This window comes from Peromyscus leucopus, chromosome 9 (assembly GCF_004664715.2).
Source record: "Peromyscus leucopus breed LL Stock chromosome 9, UCI_PerLeu_2.1, whole genome shotgun sequence".
In the NCBI taxonomy this organism is placed as follows: Eukaryota; Metazoa; Chordata; class Mammalia; order Rodentia; family Cricetidae; genus Peromyscus; species Peromyscus leucopus.
In genome coordinates, this window is record NC_051070.1 from 65,170 (window position 1) to 80,591 (window position 15,422).

The window sequence follows — 15,422 nt, forward strand, 5'->3', positions numbered from 1 at the left end:
ATATGGCTCAGGATGTGTGTCATCTGCTGGCTTCTCATGGACGATAACAGGATAAGCCATTTTATGAGAGCCATTTGGAGATGTTACAACCTGTATGGTTTTGCCCTTCTGCTTATTAGTTCCCTTGTCATGTTTACTGAGAGTTTCTTCTAGGGCTTGCAAACGAGCACCTAGGGTCTGTTCTAGGGAATGAACCTCCTCTCTTGCAAGGGACTCCAGATTTCTCATGGAATCATAGAAGTTCTTATGTTCCTCAGAAACACATGATTCCATGGACCTTATCCTATTGATTAACGATAATCTTTCTTCCTTATATACTGTCTGAGTAGCCACAACTTCACTCTGGAAAGTTAGTGTTCTATCCATTAAATATTCATATTTATTATCAATAAAATCAATTTTGGGTACAAGCCTGTTTTGTAAATCCTGATTAGCAGATTCTAGAGAATCTTTTTTCTGTAAGCCTTCATTGCTATCTTTTAAAGCCTGTATCAGTCCCAATAATGACTCATCTTTGTTCTTAAACCAGTGTTTGAACACTGTGTGAATTATTATGATGAATGCCAAAATGGTACAGGCCAGATATGCCTTAGGAATGTTGTATATTTCCAGGAAGATGTCATTCATCATATAGGCAAAAAGGTTTTTAAATTCTTGTGAGGTAATGTTGTCGGCCATAGTACAAGAATTACTCAAAATTTGTTAGTCAATTTTAAGGTGTAAAATTATCAAGTACCTTTACTTGAAACAATATGCTTACCTTTTGTGGTTTTGGGGCGTGTTGTAGCACTTTTCAGCCAGCAGGTGGCGTTGGTACAGCTCCAAAATAGGGCCTGCTGGCGATCTTGGCTGGAGTTGGAGATGTTGGAAACCGGAGCCAGCATGCAGGGGAGTGCCTCTTTTGCTGGCCTCGGGGCTAAACTAGGGAACTGAGATCGGACTAGCTGCTCCCTTTTCCAGGAATGGAACCATGTAGGCGTTCCCTGGTTATATGGAACTTTGCAGGCGGGTTTAGGTATCTGCCAGCTAGGGAGGAGAGGGCAGGAGCTGCCTAGGCCTTTGGAATTTGCCCCACGTGAGCGCCAGATATTGGTGAAATTATTAAGGCCACTCCACTTAGTTAAAAGGAAGATTTATTTAGTGGGCAACTTACAAAAAGGGAAAGGTAGGTCACAGGGTCTGGGGAAGGTGTATCGCAATCCAGGGATGTTCTCTGGAGCTCTGCTCGGTCCACCTCCACCGTTCAGGGTCCTGGCACAGAGAGAGCACTCACCCATCCAGCTCTCAGGTCTCCAGGCACCTCCCCTGGCCCCGCCTTGTAGGTGTGACAGTTGCCAGAGTCTCAATGGGAGTTGGAACTTCCAGATCCAAGCTGGAATGGCTACCCACTACAAGCTAGACTCCAATCTATGAGTATAGCAGCATATTATTAGGAATCATTTTACTCACTTTTTTTTGTAAGTCATGTTTGGTTCTCTTCTGGGTCTCTGGGCTGTCTTGCCTCAAGTTCCAGGCAGTATCAGGCATGGCACCCTCTAAAGGCATGTGCCACAAGTGGGACCAGTCATGGGTTGGCCACTTCCACAAGTTCTCTGTCCCCATTGCCCCAACATGTCTTGTAGGCAACACAAAGTTCAGGCTGAAGGTTTTGTAGCTGTGTACAAAACCTTTTTGTGTACTTTGATTTTCTTTTAGGACAACCAGTTCACAAATAATGACCTGGAGACTTATTAATTATGAAAGCTTGGCCTTTAGCTTAGGCTTGTCCACAGTTAGCTCTTATAACTTAATTAACCCATATTTTTTTAATCTATGTTCTGCCACATGGCTCTTTTAGCTCTTTGACATCCTGTATGTCAGCTTGGTCCAGTCATCATCTTGCCAGCATTTCTTGTGTACCTAGATTCTTCCAGAGTTTCTCCCTTTTCCCAGAAGTCCCACCTAACTTCTTCTGCCTAACTATTGATCGTCATTCAACTCTTTATTAAACAGTTCAGAAGGCACCTTAGGCATAAACACATCTTTACAATGTACAAAAAGATTATCTCACAACATAGCTGGGTTAGTGTCCTAGTCCCACTGCCTGGTTATAAAAAATGGCTAGTTTGGACTCTGTATTCCTCATTACTAGGAGACTTCACTAGGGTCACTCCCATAGATTCCAGGGAGTTTTCAGTGCACTAGGTTTCTACATCACCTCCTAATTCCAGTCTCTCCCAGTAATTTCTCACTCCATTTATCCCCCTGGCACCTGATCTCTCTTGTTGCCATCCCTACCAGTCTCCTGTCCACCTTAAAAACCTATTATATTTTCCCTTCCCAGGGATATCCATGTGTCCTCCCTTGATCCTTTCTTGTTACTTAGCCTCTCTGGATTGTGGATTGTAACATGATTGTCCTTGACTTAACAGCTAATGTCCACTTATAAGTGAGTACACACCATGTTTGTCATTCTGGGTCTGGGTTACTTCACTTAGGATTTTATCTTTTAACTCCATTCATTTGCCTGCAAAATTCATGATGTCATTGTTTTTAACAGCTGAATAAGATTCAATTGTATAAATGTACCACAAGTATCATTATTACAGATGTATACATAAGAAAACTCCAAAATTCTACCAGGGAACTCATACAACTGATAAAAATTTTAGTGAAGGGCCTTGATGTAATATTAACTCAAAAAATATGTATCCCTCTTATATACAAATGAAAAATGGACTGAGAAAGAAATTAGGGAAATAATACCCTTCATATTTTGGGGTAACTCTAACCAAACAAGTGAAAGACTTGTAGGACAAAACTTCAAGTCTTTGAAGAAGGAAATTGCAAAAGATATCAGAAGATGGGTAGATCCTCCATGCTTATGGATTGATGACTAGGTTAACATAGTAAAAATATCCATCCTACCAAAAGCAATCTACAGATTCAACACCATCCCCATCAAAATTCCAACACAATTCCTTATAGACTTTGAAAGGACAATACTCCACTTCCTATGGAGAAACAGAAAACTAAGGATAGCTAAAACAATCCTGTGCAATTAAAGAACACCCAGAAAGCCAGGCAGTGGTGGCACACGCCTTTAACTCCAGCACTTAGGAGGCAGAGGCAGGTGGATCTCTGTGAATTTGAGGCCAGCCTGTGCTACAGAGTGAAAGGAAAGGATCCAAAGCTTCACAGAGAAACCCTGTCTCAAAAAAACCCAAAAAAGTAAAATAAAATAAAGAACACCCAGAGATATCACCATCCCTGATTTTAAGTTCTGCTACAGAGCTATAGTAATAAAAAACCACATGGTATTGGGGAAAAAAACAGGCATATTGATCAATGGAAATGAATCAAAGAACCAGATGTAATTCTGCACACCCGTGGACACCTGATTTTTTGATAAAGAAGCCAAAAATACACAATGGAAGAAATAAAACATATTCAACTAATGGTGCTGGTAACTGGATGTTGGCATGCAGAAGAATACAAATTGATCCAAATCTATCACCCTGCAAAAAACTCAAGTCTAAGTGGATCAAAGACCTCAACGTAAAACTGGATACACTGAATCTAATAGAAGCAAAAGTGGGGAATAGCCTTGAATTCATTGCCATGGGAGACAACTTCCTGAATAGAACATTCAATAGCAAAGGCATGAAGAAGAACAAGCAATAAATAGAACCTCATGAAACTGAGAGGCTTCCGTAAGACAAAGGTCACCATCAATAGGACAAAATGGCAGCCTACAGAATTGGAAAATATTTTGAACAACCCCACATTTTACAGAGGTTTAGTATCCAAAATAAAGAACTCAAAAAACTAGACATAAAGCAAATAATGCAATTAAAAAATAGGGTATAGATCTAAATAAAATTCTTAACAGAGGAATCTCAAATGGCTGAGAGACATTTAAAGAAATATTTGACATCCTTAGCCATCAGGAAAATACAAATCAAAACTATTTTGAGATTCCATCTTACACCTGTCAGAATGGCTGCAATCATTTACACAAGAGACAGGTCATGCTGGCAAGAATGAAGAGCAAGGAGAGCACTTCTCCATTGCTGGTGGGAGTGCAAACTTATAAGCCACTGTGGAAATCAGTATAGTAGTTCCTTAGAAAATTGGGAATCAATCTACCCCAAGACTCAGCTACATCACTTTTGGGCACATACCCAAAGTATTCTCCATACCACCAAAAGGACACTTGCTCAACTATATTCATTGCAGCTTTATTCATAATAGCCAGAGACTAGAAACAACCTAGATGTCACTCAACAGAAGAATGGATTTAAATCAGAAGAATTAAAACAGAAGAATGGATTGTCTTCTTTTCAACTCAAACTTTCATTCTCTGTGACATCAACATCCCAGTACCTGCCCCATCAAATATACTAGAATCTTGGTTTTCTTTTCATTGTTTCTTTAGCAATTCATTCCCATTCATTTCCTGTCAGGCTTTCATACCCACATCTTTCCTGCAACTTGTCCTTGACAGAAATTGCATTGGCTTTGAAATCTTCCATTTATCTCAACTAAGTAACCACTTCAATTTCAAGTAACCCAAAGGCTTAAATAATCCTACTGTAAAACTTCCTAACACCACTTAAATTTTTTTGATATTCCATCTCAGCACATCCTTCTTGCCTAGCAAACTCCTTTATAGGAACCTTCTTCCTTGTTCAACTCAGATATCATTTTTTAATTACTAGTATTCTCTTGAAGTTCCTATTTTCTCTCTCTTTTTTTTCTTCCTTTTAAAAATGGAGTCTTTAATGACTCAACCCTCTAACTGCATGCCCAGTGCTTACATGCAGACAGATGAATGTTACAGCAGGAAAGCAACATGGCCAGCCAGGCTGGCTTCCCTTTAAATAAACCATAAAGAATTCTATGGAACCATTCAGCTCAGAGTAACACTTCAAATGACTTTGCTTTGATAGTTATTTTTCTCACCATTTTGTACCGTTTTCTTTCTCCACATACTTCTCATTTCCCTTCCTAAATGTTTGTTTCTTCTTAACATTGCTTATTCACTTGAACATTGAAATGATCAATTAGGAATTTCCTCATTGTTCCATGTCCAAGTCCAGAAATCTATTTGCACCAAAACTGATGTCTTCCATCTCTATAGAGAGAAGAACTTGATTTTTCTAAGAGTTCAGTGCCTTTACTCTTCTCTAGTTGAAGAGGACACAGCACTGTAATAAGTCTCCAAAGGCTGCCCAGTCATCCACTCCCACTTAATTTGATTTGACACAGATAATAAGCATAATTTTCTATCCTCAGTATACACAGTTTCCAAAATCTAATGACATTTTCACAAAGAATCTTCTTCCTGTTTCTTTAATTTAGAGAGTTGTAGCTTGAGTTTTCCTGCCTGACCCACAGTCAGGACAAATCTCTATCACCCGCCAGTCCCACAGCCGCTCAGACCCAACCAAGTAAACACAGAGACTTATTTTGTTTCAAACTGTATGGCCGTGGCAGGCTTCTTGCAAACTGTTCTTATATCTTAAATTAGTCCATTTCTATAAATCTATACCTTGCCACATGGCTCGTGGCTTACCGGTACTTTACATCTTCCTTGTCCTGGCGGCTGCTGCAGACTGTGACCCCTTCTGCCTTCCTGTTCTTTTATCTCTCCTCTCTGTTAGTCCCACCTATACTTCCTGCCTAGCCACAGCCAATCAGGTTTTATTCATTGACCAATCAGAGCAACTTGACATACAGACCACCCCACAGCACAGCCAAGTGCAGGCCATCTCAGACACCTGCACTCAGGCTTGTGGTCCTAATCATCCTCTATGCGGACCTGCTGGGTAAAGCCATGAAGAACCCAAGAATGGGATCCTACATGTCATAAAGAACATCCCACATCAGAGAGTACATTGGGATGATAAAATCTGTTTAAATTGAATCATTCCTTATAATATCTCTAATATTTATGTCAAGTATCTACTCTTCTTATCTAGACTTATGTGACATTTCTCCAGATAGTCTCATTCTGGAAGGTTAGATTAGCCACTTATTAAAACCAGTATCCTTTTCCATCACAACCATGGTCACCATAGTGTCTCAGTTGAGATATATGAGTTGTGCTTCTTGCTATTCTTCCAAGCACTAAAATTCAGTGGGAAACCTTGGCTTTGTTGGATTGATGGGGAATCCCCGATTTTAATGCATAAACAAAGAGTTTTGAGTAAAGTATAGACTGGCATTTTTCCTCTGAGATTTTTTTCAACTACACGTGAAATATCTTAGCAGAACTTCTTCTTGGTAAGCATGTCTATTTCAGTTTAAAAAAAAAAAGACAAGGACCAATCTTGGCAATCCATCTCATACAATAGAACCCTTTTCTATCCATATTGATTCAATTTCCCTTACCCCATGAGATGGGCATGCATTAAATATTCCATATCTATCAATTAACCTCACTTTGGTTGTTTAGAAATTTGATTTAATGATTGTCTTAGTTAGGGTTTCTATTGTTGTGAAGAGACACCATGACCACAGTAACTCCTACAAAAGAAAATATTTAATTGGAGCTTTCCTGAAGTTTTAGAGCTTTAGTCTATTATCATCATGGTGGGAAGCATGGCAGCAGACAGAGAAGCATGTTGCTAGAGCAGAAACTGAGAGTTTTACATCTTGATCCTCTGGTAGCAAAAGTGAAGACTGTATATAGCTTGAGCATATGTGATACCTCAAAGTCTGGCCCCACAGTGAAACACTTCCTCCAATAAGACCACATCTACTCCAACAAGACCACACCTCCTAATAGTGCCACTCCCTATGGACCAAACATTCAAACACGTGAGTCTATGAAGGCCATACCTATTCAAACCACCAAAATAATCACCTACTTTCCTATCTTCTCTTTCTTTTCTTTTCCATATAATATTTTTATTGATTCTTTGGGAATTTCACATCATGTACCCCATTCACAATCCCTTCACAGTCCTTACATGTCTACCCCCTTATGACCTCCCTTCAAAATAAGTAAAAAAAGAAAAAAGAAAGTCTACTTTGTGTTATACATAAACTTGCTGGAGCATGGTTGAATTCTTAGTGACCTGTTGCTTAAATAGAACTGAGTCCTTTCCTTCCCACACCTCTGCCAGAAGCCATCAGTTGTGGGCAGCTATTGTTTAGCATCTCTGACAAACTTTTTAAGAGTTCTCTTCAGTGGCTTCCTGTCTAAGCTGTTACTTTTTTGGTAGGGAGGGGGGCTAAGAATTTTCACAGAAGCCTTTCATGTTTCTCCCTCTCAACTGTGCATCTGCAGTCATTGATATCACTGCAAAAAAATCTCCATCTTCACAGGCAGCAAGGGGTGCTCCACTTAATTTCTGTCAACAGCACAGACCACATACATGGCCCTCTGCTGCAGTACCACAGACCCAGACAAGGCCCTTATAGGCTGCCCAGACCACAGACATCACCATTCCCTCAAGTAGAGGGTCAGGCCACTTATATCAATATGGCCCCAGGTGGCAGCATGGACTACAGACATCAAAGTGGCTTCAGGCAGCAGCACAGACTGTGGACATTCACATAGAGTTTGGTAGTAACACAGGCATGAACATCAACACAGATAGTGTCTGCAGTAGGACAATGAACACAGACATGGCCATTGGTGGCAACGCAGGCCCAGAAAGCATCATGACCTCAGGTTGAAGTGGAGGCCACTCAGAACACTATGTCCCCTGGTGGCAGCTTGGCCCACTGACATTGATATGGCTTCAGGCCACAGCATAGACCATGGACTTCTGCATGATCCTGGGTGGTAGCTTGGACCACAGACATCATCCTGGCCCCCAGAAGGGCATGGATGAGAGGGGTGCACTCAGTCACTGGTCTGGCTGACTTGCCAGGGCATGCCAACACAATGGCCCTGACTGCTGGCTCCTCCACAGGTGTGCTTGTCTCTTCTCTATTCTTAACATCTGAGTATAAAAGCATTCAAAAATCCATATATCAGGAAAATAGTGAAAATGGTTTTCCACAGGAGAATATTTTTATTTATAATATGAGTTCCTTAGTTAAGCTTGATAGATTGAGTTGTCATTTGACTTTGTTGCTAGAAGAGTAGGTCTTTTTTTTAATGTTGCTATGCATCAAACCCACAGCTTTACATATACACACTAGGCAAGCAATCTGACAGTGAGTTATATTCTCAGGCCCTAGTTTTTAAAGATCAGACCTCATTATGTTGTCCATATTGGTCACAAACTTTCAATCTTCCTGTGTCTGCCTCACAAATGCATTTCAGTTCTTAAAGATATTTCTTCAGAGTTAATGAAACTAAAACTCTTAATGATCTGTTGTAGCCTGAAGGTTTCTCCAGTCCTGGTCCCCCAGTTGCTTATAAAATAGTCATTCAGAGGCTTAATATTATTTGCAAACTGTATGGTCAATGGCTTAAGTTTCTTGCTAGCTAGCTCTATCATCTTAAATTAACCCATTTCTATTAGTCTATGTTTTGCCACATGGCCATGGCATTGCCAGTCTGCTGGCATGTTGCTCCTTGGGTGGCAGACTAGTGTCTCCCTCTGCCTCTGCCTTTCTTCTTCCTGTCTCTCTGCTTAGATTTCTTGCCTGCTTCTAAGCTGTTTTGCCATAGGCCAAAACATCTTTATTTATTAGTTAATGGGAGCAGCACATATTCACAGAATACAGAAAGACATCCCACAGCACTTCCCTATACCCCCCCTTTTTTTTTTTCGAGACAAGGTTTCTCTGTATAGCTTTGCACCTTTCCTGGAACTCGCTTTGGAGACCAGGCTGGACTCGAACTCACAGAGATCCACCTGCCTCTGCCTCCCAAGTCCTAGGATTAAAGGTGTGTGCCACTGCGGCGAGCTCCTCAGCCAGCGAGGAAGAACGACCACCACTTGAGGATTCTTCTCAGATCACACTTTATTGGAGCACCTCTTGATTAAGGGAGAGTGGGAGGTGAGGGGCCCCAAGAGCCAGAATGCAGCTGCTTATATGGGGTTTCAAGCAGACGGGTCATTCTGTGATTGGATCCCGCCATAATGCTAGCACGGGGAGCCACGGGATAGGCTGAGGACATAAGGTCAATTACCATACTCGTGCATGTGCAGACCTTAGGACACGTAGTCCTAGGAGCATAGCCATATATGGAGTTGTTTACAGCTAGGCTGTTAGGAAGTCAGCGCCATCTTAGAATGGCAGCTCCCTTCATGCCACCACTGCCTGGCACACTTCCCCTTTTCTATCTAATCAAAACAGAAGGTTTTAACTTTAACATAGTAAAATTACATATAATAGAATAGTTATCAAACAGGAATTACAGTTACAATAGCTACTCTGTTTGTATTTGGCAAAATTAAAGAAAATATTCTATCATCTGTCCTGTATTTGTGAGTCTAAAGTTTCATATCTAATTTACCTTTTATCATAACCAAGGAAAATTATAATTATGACTATCTAATCTTCAACTACATCAAAAACCCCAGAAGGATGTAATATTACCTAAGTAAACAGAAAATACATTGTAAACAACTTCCAAAAATCTAGAATGACAGAGGCATCTGGACAGTCATCCAAAGTTTTTCTGCAATGTTGGGGCATCCATCTTCAATCTATAGACCTAGAGTATTTTAGTTACTTTTCCCTATGTCCTGTAGAATATCCACCAGTATTCTCTGTGAAACAAGAACCTTGTTTTGGCAAAATTTAGTTGTCATTTTTCCATGGGTCCTACATGTCTAGTCAATACATTTTGTCAAGCAGTCCAGGCAAGAACAGTTTCTTGTCTAAATGGCTAACTTTTGCCATAAGGAAAACAAACTCCATAGTAAGTTTCTTCAATGCCCATCATCCTCCTTGAAGTAAATTAGTGTTATCAGGAGCAGATGTGTCTCATTGTCCAGAAAGTCTAAGTTTTTAACACATTTTAAATGCCATATTCTGTAGGTCTTTGAAGTGTTTGAAGATTATCTACGTAACTGAAATATATCTATGTATACCTAGCAAACTTAATTAACATAATTATAAGTTTGATTATCATAAATGACTAATTATTTTGCATTTTTAATTATATATTACAATTTTAAATGTGTTACATAAACATAATACCTTAAACAAGAGTAGAAATATATATAGTATAACAAAATTAACTTTAAATTTGTATCAATAAACTAAAATCCACAGCAATGTAAAACATTTTAAACAAGTTGTTGCTCTTTAAAAGTAGATTCAATAATCTACCCTCTTATTCTATCTTAGCTATATCCCGTTTTCTTCTTTAGAAAGAGTTTACATTTATAATAAACCACCTTTAAATAAAAATAAGCATTTATAAACAATTTCAGCATAGCTTTTCATTCTACTTTCTGCTGATTGGGGGCTCTGGCAATCTTATGGGGATCCTGAGAAAATTAAGAATTATAGTTAAATCTTGGCTGAAGTAGCCTTTGAGGATGGATCGTCTCAGCCAGTTACTTTGAAGCTGATTTTGGATATCGGATCATCTGGGCCATGGTGTAATCGGAGACCTTTCAGGAGGTCTTGGCTGATCAAACCATATTAGCCTGGAAGCAATCCACAGGTTCTCATCTTCTGTGGAAACAAAAGCAAAATCTCTTTTCCAAAGCAATGTGTACTTAGACAAAAATTTTTGAGTCAAGATACCTTTAAAAGACACATATTAATTTAACTTAGTGGCCTTTACAATCAAATGTCTTTCTGTACTTAAAAATTCCAAAGACAACATAATCCAGACTCTCTGTGTGATTTCCCTCTTTACTTGGCTTATTTTTTATATTATATTACTGTCTTTTTAAAGACTTTATTTTTTATAATTATCTATTTTTTTCTACATAACTGTCTATCCTCCTTTTCCACTCTCTTCCAAGCCTACGTAAACCATTTAGAAGTTTATTTCATCTGAATCTATCTTATGTGTATCTATAATCCTTTTCTGATCATTGCAAACTGCAGCATGGCTAAGATTGAGGTGGTAGCCCTAGCTGCTGACACTGCCCACTTCAGCTCTTCAGCATGGAGAAGGTACCCAGGAGAGTCACACTTATCTCACCAACTCTGGGGTCCATGCTGCCATCAGGTAGTATGCACCTGGCCAATAAACCCTTTTTGTCTGTATGAGTAATGACTAAATCCACCATGCAGTGTGCTGCATAACTTGGAGACACCTCTGTGTACTGAGTCAGGAATCTGTCATGCTGCGCTCAAGTCCAAATGCTGCAGCATTTCTTGCCCCACATGAGACATGAAGTAGGAAGCTGTTTTTGGCTCCATTTTAGGTGGCAACTCAAGCCAACAAATTGGGCAGTCAAATGTAGCCAGAAGGTATGGTGGTATTGTGTTCCCCAAAATATTGTGTACCCTAATAAATTTATGTGGGGTCAGAGAACAGAAAAGCCACTAGATAGTTAGGCTAGAAAATGTTGGCACACACGCTTTTAATCCTAGCACTCCAGAGGTAGAAATCCCTCTGGATCTCTGTGCTGTGGGATGGTCTGTATGTCAAATTGCTCTGACTGGTCAATAAATAAAACACTGATTGGCCAGTGGCCAGGTAGGAAGTAGGTGGGACAAGGAGAGAGGAGAATTCTGGGAAGTGGAGGGCTGAGGCAGAGAGACACTGCCAGCCACCGCCATGACCAGCAGCATGTGAAGATACCAGTAAGCCACCAGCCACATGGCAAGGTATAGATGCATGGAAATGGATTAATATAAGCTATAAGAACAGTTAGCAAGAAACCTGCCATGGCCATACAGTTTATAAGTAATATAAGTGTCTGAGTGATTATTTTATACGTGGATTATGGGACTGTGGGGTTTGGTGGAACCTGGAGAGAAAGCCCTCCAGCTGTAAATGGCGCCCAATGAGTTGGCAAGAGTTTCCACCTAAAACCTGTAGTATGGCGGGAATGAGGCCTCTGCAAGTGGCACATTAAGCTGCATGGTGGATTTAGCCTTTGCTAGTACAAAAGTTTCTGGGCTACATGCTGCTTTGATAAGAAGCATAGACCCACTATTTCTGAGAATTGATGGCTCCCAAAGTTGGCGGAAAACTACTACCGCCATGTTGGGAAGCTGAAGTGGGCGGAGCCAGCAGCCACAGCGCCTTTTCAGTCTTAGAAGGCTGCAGTTTAAAGCAATAGGCTCAAGGTAATATAAAAAATAAGCCACGTAAAGATGGCTATCACACAGAGAATCTGGATTATGTTCTCTTTGATATTCGTAACTGAAGAAAAACATTTGATTGCAAAAGCTGTTGAGTTATGCCAAAATGTGTATTTTAAAGGTACCTTAACTTCAAAATTTGGATGTAAGGATATGTTGCTTTGGAAAGGAGGCTCTGTTTTTGTTTCTACATAAAGCCAGAGGCTATGGATTTGTTCCAGATTAAGATACATCAGGTTTGACCAGCCAAGACCACCTGAAAGGTCCCTGATGACACCATGGCCCAGATGATCCAACATCCAGAATGGTTTCAAGGCAACTGGCTCAGAAAATACAGCCTCACGGACTACTCCATGATCCTAAAATATTCTTTGTGTCCCCATAAGATACAGCAACCCCCTCCAGCAGGAAGTAGTAAGAGAAGCTACGCCCAAATTCCCAATTATACCAAGCTGGCTTTGGAGATTTGTAAAAGTTAAAACCTTCCTTTTTAAAAAAAGAAAAGAGGAAGTGCTGTGGGATGGTCTGTATGTCAAATTGCTCTGATTGGTCAATAAATAAAACACTGATTGGCCAGTGGCTAGGCAGGAAGTAGGTGGGACAAGGAGAGAGGAGAATTCTGGGAAGTGGAGGGCTGAGGCAGAGAGACACTGCAGCCACCGCCATGACCAGCAGCATGTTAAGATGCCGGTAAGCCACCAGCCACATGGCAAGGTATAGATGTATGAAAATGGATTAATTTAAGCTATAAGAACAGTTAGCAAGAAGCCTGCCATGGCCATACAGTTTATAAGTAATATAAGTGTCTGAGTGGTTATTTTATACGTGGATTGTGGGACTGCAGGGTTTGGTGGAACCTGGAGAGAAGCCCTCCAGCTACATCTCTGTGAGTTCAAGGCCACATTGGAAATGGCCAGGCATGGTGACACACACCTTTAATCCCAGAAAGCGAGCCTTTAATCCCAGGGAGTAGTGGTAGAAAGCAAAAAGGTAGATAAGGTGTAAGGACTAGAAACTAGAAGCATTTGGCCTGGTTAAGCTTTCAGGCTTCTAGCAGCAGTTCAGCTGAGACCCATTCTGGATGAGGACTCAGAGGCCTCCAGTCTGAGGAAACAAGACTATCTGAGGATCTGGCGAGGTGAGGTAGCTGTGCCTTGTTCTGGTTCTCTGATCTTCCAGCATTTACCCCAATACCTGGCTCAGGTTTGATTTTATTAATAAGAACTTTTAAGACTCCTGCTACAAGAAGGTTTCTCCAGTCTGGCCTGACCCCACAGTCCCTCAGTCGCTTATAAAATAATCGTTCAGAGGCTTAATATTTTTTTACAAACCATATGGCCAAATGACTTAAGTTTCTTGCTAGCTACCTCTATCATCTTAAATTAACCCATTTCTATTAACCTATGTTATGCCACATGGCTGTGGCATTACCAGTCTGCTGGCATGTTGCTCCTTGGGCAATGGGCTGTTGTCTCCCTCTGCCTCTGCCTTTCTTCTTCCTGTTTCTCTGCTTGGATTTCCTGCCTGCCTCTAAACTATCTTGCGATAGGCCAAAACATCTTTATTAGTCAATGGGAGTAACACATATTCACAGCATACAGAAATACATCCCACAGCAATCTGTAGGAAAAGAGGATGATAATGTTTATAGCTATTTATTTCCTCTTTGGTTTTTGTAGTCTTTAACTTTTTAAAATTAATCTATAGAAATTATGCAGTGTGATGATAACTCAGTACATGTTTATGATATGTAATGATCAAATCAAGATAATTAACATTTACAACTTCTTATGTATGGTGGTATTTTATTTGTACTGAAATGTGATTTTCATTGTATGTTAATAAATAAAGTTGCCTGGGGGTCAGAGCTATTAGAGCCATAGAAAGAGCATGGTGGTAGTGGTGCACGCCTTTAATCCCATAGATCTCTGTGTGTTCAGGGATACAGCCAGCACTGGAGACATATGCTTTTAAGACCTGGAGGGCTGTACTTACAGGCAATGATGAGGCAGTCATGTGTGCCAGGATCAGCTTATTGGAGAAGGCCATTATGTTTCAGTACAAACACAATGTTTATACGATGTCCAAACCCTAATTTTATGTTGAACAGCAGCCTTGATGCATGGGACAGAGTTGAGGAACCAGGAAAAAAACTGAGTCATTTACAAAGGTTATGCAAGGCCCAAAAGAATCTTTCACAGATTTTTTACAAAGACTGGCTTCAGCCGTAAAGAGAATGGTCTCGGATTCAGAAGCTAGTAAGATAATAATTGAATTTTTGGCCTTTGAGAATGCGAATGCAGCATGCAAAAGAATAATCAGGCTGTTAAAGGCAAGATCTGCACCTTTGGAAGATTGGATTAGAGACATGGTTAATGTTGAGGCTCATGACCATGATGATATATGGGTAGGAGAAGCAATTTCAAAAGGTTTGAGGAATGTTAGATGTTTTGGATGTGGAAAGAAAGGATATTTGAAGAGGGACTGTAAACAGATCATTCCTAGAAACAATGTTTCTTCAAGGAACAATGGCAACAGAATGTCCCTTCCTTCTGGAGTATGCAGAAGGTATGGTAAGGGAAAACACTGGAACAACGAATGTAGATCAACAAAGGACAGACAGGGTAATCCTTTGCCTCAGTCTTCGGGAAACTCCCAGAGGGGTCTCATGCAGGCCCCCATAGCAAATCCAGTTCAAACCTTTCCTGCAGTCATAGAGGAAACCCCTGCTCAGAGCAATTAAATAACCAAATGCTATTGGAATAAATCAGGATGATGAAACAGAGAGAATAGAAAATTCAGGAGAAAACATACAGAAAACTTTTTGGCAAACTTCTATTAATGAACAAAGACCAAAATTAACGATAAAAATAAACGGTGTTTTGTTGTCTGGTCTGATAGACACAGGTGCGGACGTTACCATAATTGCACCAGAATTTTGGCATCCAACTTGGTCTCTTCAGGAGGTAAACATTCAACTGTAGCATGAATCTTAGAAAGTCTTATTAATTAAATCAAACCTGAGGCCAGTTATTGGGGTCCATGCTGGTAGATCAGAGAGACAGAAAAAGCCAAAGCTATCTCACCTCGCCGGATCCTCAGCTGGTCTTGTCTCCTCAGACTGGAGGCCTCTGAGTCCTCATCCGGAATGGGTCTCAGCTGAATTACTGCTCAAAAGTCTGAATGCTTAACCAACCACATGCTTAACCAGCCAAATGCCTAACCAGGCCAAAATGCTTCTAGTTTCTTGCCCC